This window comes from Carex rostrata, chromosome 1 (assembly GCF_964058835.1).
Source record: "Carex rostrata chromosome 1, lpCarRost1.2, whole genome shotgun sequence".
Taxonomy (NCBI): Eukaryota; Viridiplantae; Streptophyta; class Magnoliopsida; order Poales; family Cyperaceae; genus Carex; species Carex rostrata.
In genome coordinates, this window is record NC_135918.1 from 11874223 (window position 1) to 11880222 (window position 6000).

Consider the following 6000-nt stretch of genomic DNA (forward strand, 5'->3'; position numbering starts at 1 on the left):
TTTCATTCTGATTTTTCCATCTCTCATATATTAATATATGGAAGCTGATATGAGTACCCGCACTTGCGTATCCGCACAGTACCCGCACCTAAACTGCCATAACTGACATAACTATATAACTGTGATTCAAGTATTTGTAACTATAAATAAAAGTATTATTATTAGATGCTCTAAGTATTTATATCTATGCAATGAACCCTACTAAAAATGAAAAAAACATACACACACAGAGCGTACCCGCATATTTTCTTACAAATTCTTAGCGTCGTACCCGCACTAGGGACCACTCGAAATTAACATGTGAGACCACTCAAATTCGTCACGTAATGTTCACTAAAAATGTTGACTACCAATTTTATATGAGTACAAACATTAACTACACTGATATCTAACGATATTTTTCTAGCAAGTATTTATATGTATATGTTGTCATATTTACATATCCTTAATAAAGTGCTAACACATAAAATTGTATACTTATAAAAATAATAATTGATTTTGAAGTAATGTAAATTTAAAAAATGAAGTATTTATATATATACTCCCATTTAAATATGACAATATTAGAAACGATTGACATATATACATCATCAAAAATAAAAGTACTCATATCAGCTTCCTTCTGCAAAATAATATAAGTTTTAAAAATGAAGTATTTATATATATAATTCTATTTAGATATAACCATTTGAAAAACTATTTATATGTTTCGAACAACAAAACTCTTAAACACAACATAAACATCAATCAAAAACACACAATATATCAACTAACAACAAAACCACTTCGTACATATATCAATTTTAACATACCAGTTTTAAAAACAAACATCATATCAATATCAGTTTCAAAAAGTAACAAACCAGAATTAACACAGTAACATATGCAAAACACAAAATAACACAGAATCAACAGCTTCCTTTACTTCCCACCCCACTTGGAATCATTCTTATCATGGATAAGAAGATTATATGCAAAACTGTGGCGCTCCTTGCTGATAAGACTCTACAATACCAAAAAATAACATTATTTCATAAAAATAACAGAAAATACAATCAAAAAATCGTATAAGCAAGAAGAAAATTTTACTTGATCGAAGTCCATATCTGCATTCCTTATGAGACAAACAATCATCCGAATGACAAAAATTGCACAATCATTGCTATCCTGTTTCGGACATTTCTCCCAGGTAAATTTCACATCTTGCCATAAATCATCACCTAATTCCAAACATCGCCTAATTAGTTGCTACTTTTGATATAAAGTATTTATACTAATCACAATGTGTACTGACATATGTAATATAACAAACAAAATACAAACTCACCAAATCTCCAGGCCAGAAAACATTTGACCCATCTGATTACTTCAACATGTGGCTCAAAGTAGTGCTCATTCAATTCATCACTGAGAGAGTTGAACATAAGAATTTCCCGATTGTGCAGGTCAGCAGCAGCAAGAATCCAATGCTCCCGACCACACAAGGGGATAAACAGCCACCTTGCTCTTTCAAACTGAGGGCATAATAGAAATGGTGCTAATGTCAATAGCTTCAGGTATTGAGTTTTCGGCGCTAAATTTTACAACAAAATAAATTACAAACAAAATTACTTATATATAACAACATATAGATATAAATACTTGAATACACTAAAAAAAACCAACATATAGACATTAAAATATAATCACTTACAGAGACATACGAAGTCAGAAAAAACCAACCATCGTCAACCGGTACTTCATCTTGCATTAATCGGCATGCTATTTCAACAAACTGCAACAACCAAATGTATATCTAATGTCAAGTATTAATGTTTACACTTGAAACATAAGCCATCTACATATAAATAAAATGTAAGAAATAATATCAAATATAAATATTTGTAATGTAATTCATAATAGGTATTCAATAAGGTATTTATATTTATGCAGATAAGTCTTACACACAAACTGTTCAATAAGTAGTACCAACATGCAAACAAGTGACCTCCTTACCTCACAACCAATGAATTTCTCCTTGAACAACAAATCTCTAAACTGCGCCACACTGACAAAGATGTTTAACTCTGAGTTCTTGAATGAATAATCCGTATCTTTCAGCTCCTTTTGATTATACTTAATAGCCCAATCATCAAAAAGTCTGCATTGTTGGTCGCTGATGAGATCCCTAAATCCATAGTCCCACGTTGGATCAGGCATTTCTATTGGTTCGCTCAACGGAGGATTACCGCTATCAACAAATAAACCATCTGTACCGAAACTCCAGTCTTTGTAATTATCATTATATCTGAAATGATATACTGGAAGTTCTACTTCATAACTTGACAATTTTTCCTTTTCCTTTCTTTTCCTTCCTAATTTTTCCCTTCACATTATGGTTTTTCTCCTTTGAGATCATTCTACCAATGGCAATATCAAGTTTACTTTTAATAGTAGTTTTCGGTGGTCGTCCTCTTTTCTTTGATTTAGCAGGTGATAATAAACTAGTATGTGGTTGACAATTTGACACTTCAATGAGAATTGTACTAGTCTCAGATTGTGTGCTGCTAAGCACAGGCTCGCCATTTGCTTCTTGAGTAACGTCACCTTCATATACAAAATACAAACAATAATAACTATATATACTTGCAATGTCAGTTATGTTAAAATATATGTGAAATTTTTTTTGAAAAAATACCTGATCCTGAATTAGTCAGTACTGCTTGAACATTTACTTCATCATTAATTACTTCACCTGTAAAATAAGTTATCTTCAAATGTATTGTTGACATTTATATGAAAGATTGTATTGATAACAAAAGAACTAAGTATTTATACCTGTTCGTCTAACTGGTGCATTCTTTTTGCTGTTCCTACCTTGATATAATCCCCCAACAACTTGAACAGTCACATTTTCATCACTACTTCGATCACCATTGACATTTTCTATTGTCATACAAAATTAAATGAAAAAAATGTCAATAAATATATTATTTCCAAATGAAATTATGAAAATAATTTATATTAACAAAATATCAGACCTAAAACTACATTCCTCAATACTTCAAATCCATTCAAAACGGCAGTGTGCAATTTTTCATTAAGACTGCCAAGATGAAACAACTCTTGAATTATTGGATTTGTAGCAATTGTCAAATAAGAATTTAAAGTCAAATAAGAATTTAAAGTCAAAATTCTCTACAAACTCCTTAAGACTCTCTCTCTTGGTCAAATAAGAATTTAAGAAATGGTTCATACTTTCTACCCTTCGGGTACTAGTCATCCCTGCCCAAAATTGTCCGTTTAAATAAACTGGAACCCATTTTTCTCTTAATGCAAATATCTCTCTAAACCAAAGATCATTTTGCTTCCCAAGTTCCTCCATTAACTTCAACCACTTTTCTTCAAACTCTTGTTTTGTTTTGGACTTGTACACCACCTCTTTAACTTTATCAGACTTCTCATTCTTTTTCTCCTGAACCTTATCCGACTTAACCTTGACCTTATCAGGTTGAACCTTATCGGACTTAACCTTCTTATCCTTGGCCTTATCAGAGACAAATCCCCATTTACTAGGCAACTTGTGCAAGATATGCCAAGAACAGTACCGGTGTACAGTATCAGGTCCCAAAACATGCCGTATACCAGCTTCAATACTTGCACACTGATCGGTTAGAATACCTGCGGGTTTTACACCATCCATGCATTCCAGAAACCTATATAGTATAAATTATTAATACACAAACAACTATGTATTAACACATTATAAATGTAGTATTCCTACCTGCCTGACAGATAACATATGTACAATTACACAGTACAAACAGGTATTAACACATTATAATTGTAGTATTCATACCTGACAGATAACATATGTACAATTACACAGTACAAACAGGTATTAACATATTATAATTGTACTGTTAATACTTGACATTGACATGAAATCATGTATTGATAACAAAAAAAATTCTAATACCTACATACAGTTCAGTTGTACAAACAAACAAAAATGTACATACACTGTCAAGTATTAATACGTACAATAACAAGTTTTAAAAATTAGATACAGTTCAATTGTACAGCAAAAATCAAATGTGGTGTATATTCAAGTATTGATGTGATTAACAGTAGATACACATTAATTACACCTATATAGAGTTAATATTTTTACCTGGCAATACACCACTTATAATCTTCCACACTTTCCCTACCAAGCAAAGCACAAGCAAATATAATGGTCTGTGCATGGTGGTTAACACCAACGAATAACACCAGTGGCATATCATACCTGACACATATATCAAATTCTGTTAATTTGAAAATCAGCAAGTATTTACTTATATACAATATATAGAAATCCATACAAAATAATACTCATGTATTTACTCCTTACAATCAAGTATTAATATTACAATTTCAATGTATTTACTCGTGCGATCTTAGAAGAATAGCTCCAGAATAACTTTGTATGTATTAGCACTAGAACAAAACCCCACATTACCTATTCGTCAAGTATGTAGCATCCATAACAACAACATCATGAAAATACTTGTAAGATGCTCGACTACGACCATCAGACCAGAATACGCTCCATAGACGCCCATCCGTTGTATATTCATATCTATAGAAAAAACCTCTATCAATTTTCTCCTTCACTGCAAAATACTCAAAGAGTAATTGGGTATCATCCCTCCAATAGACTGCAACTTCAACCTCTTGTATTTATCAATATGGTTCCGTGCATCTCTACATGTAAAAGGGCACTGCATATAACCTCCAGCTGTTTTTATTACCAGATTAATATTGACTGACACACCAAGCCCCTTTTCTTCATTATACTCCAATAGTTTCTGGTATTGATTCGAGATATATCGGAAACCGGCAATAAGAAATGCTATTTTGGGTACCAAATCATGATTGTGATGTAAAAACACTTTCTTTACCACCCAATTTCCACTCAAATCAGTGTCTCCCAACTTAACTTCAGCCTAATAACCTGTCCCTATATAACCCTTTGTCTTCTCTGGGACAGGTCCATCATTAAGTTTTAACGGCGGTTTTCATTTGCTACAAGCAAAGGTTACATGGTTGACTATGGCAGTACCTCTCTTTCTGTGGTTCGACCTTTTCACAATCGAGAAACCCATTTTCTTCGCATACAATTCATAATATTGCCATGCCTCATCAATCGAACCATATACGTCATCAACAGCTGGTGGCAATAATTCATGATCCTCATCTTCTATTACATCAATTTCATCTTCTACAACTCCTTCCCCTCCTTCTACATATATGTCACATTGAACCTCACCTTCTACATTCCCAATATCATCATTAACCCCGAACCCTTCATGTTGTGCAACATCAAACTCATTGTTGATATCTTCCAAATTCAAATTCAAGTCAAAATCTCTTATGCCACCATTATCAGCATCAACTATTGCATTTTCAGGTACATCACAACATTCACCTTGAAAATTGACCGTTTCATCATGAACTACATCCAAATCAATGTTGTCACCCCAGTCAAACTCTCTAATGCCCACATCATCACTAATTGCCTCATTTTCCCGATATAAGTTTTCATACAAACGATATAGATTCACCTCATTGAATGCATCACCATTATCTAAAATGCATAATTCATCTCCAAAATCCTCATTTAGATCAATATCCATCCTAATATTAAAAAAAAATGCACAATATTAATAAGTTTAACATATAACATATAACTGTTCTATTCATAACTATTATATATAATACATATGTACAAATAGTCAAGTATTGATAGCAATACTAACAAGTATTAATACAAAATATGTGTATATAGAAACAACAGTAAAATTACATATAATACAAAATTTGAATAAATATCAGATCATGTATTAACTATACATCAATGAAGTATTAATAGATGCAAAACAAACTTCATTCACAAAAATGTTAGAACATATACTTGCAAACTACATACAACTAGTATTCTCAACTATAAAACAAAAAAATTTACAAAAATACTAC

General features: G+C 31.9%; 1 long non-coding RNA gene across 1 annotated transcript; it reads right to left on the reverse strand.

Moving 5' to 3' along the window:
* Positions 1-3590: 3590 nt before the first annotated feature.
* LOC144548075 (uncharacterized) lies at positions 3591-4663 on the reverse strand. Its single transcript, XR_013509243.1, has 3 exons — positions 4484-4663; positions 4154-4270; positions 3591-3695 (listed from the first exon to the last, which is right to left on the reverse strand). It is a non-coding gene; the product is annotated as an uncharacterized LOC144548075 (long non-coding RNA).
* Between the last annotated feature and the right edge of the window lie 1337 nt (positions 4664-6000).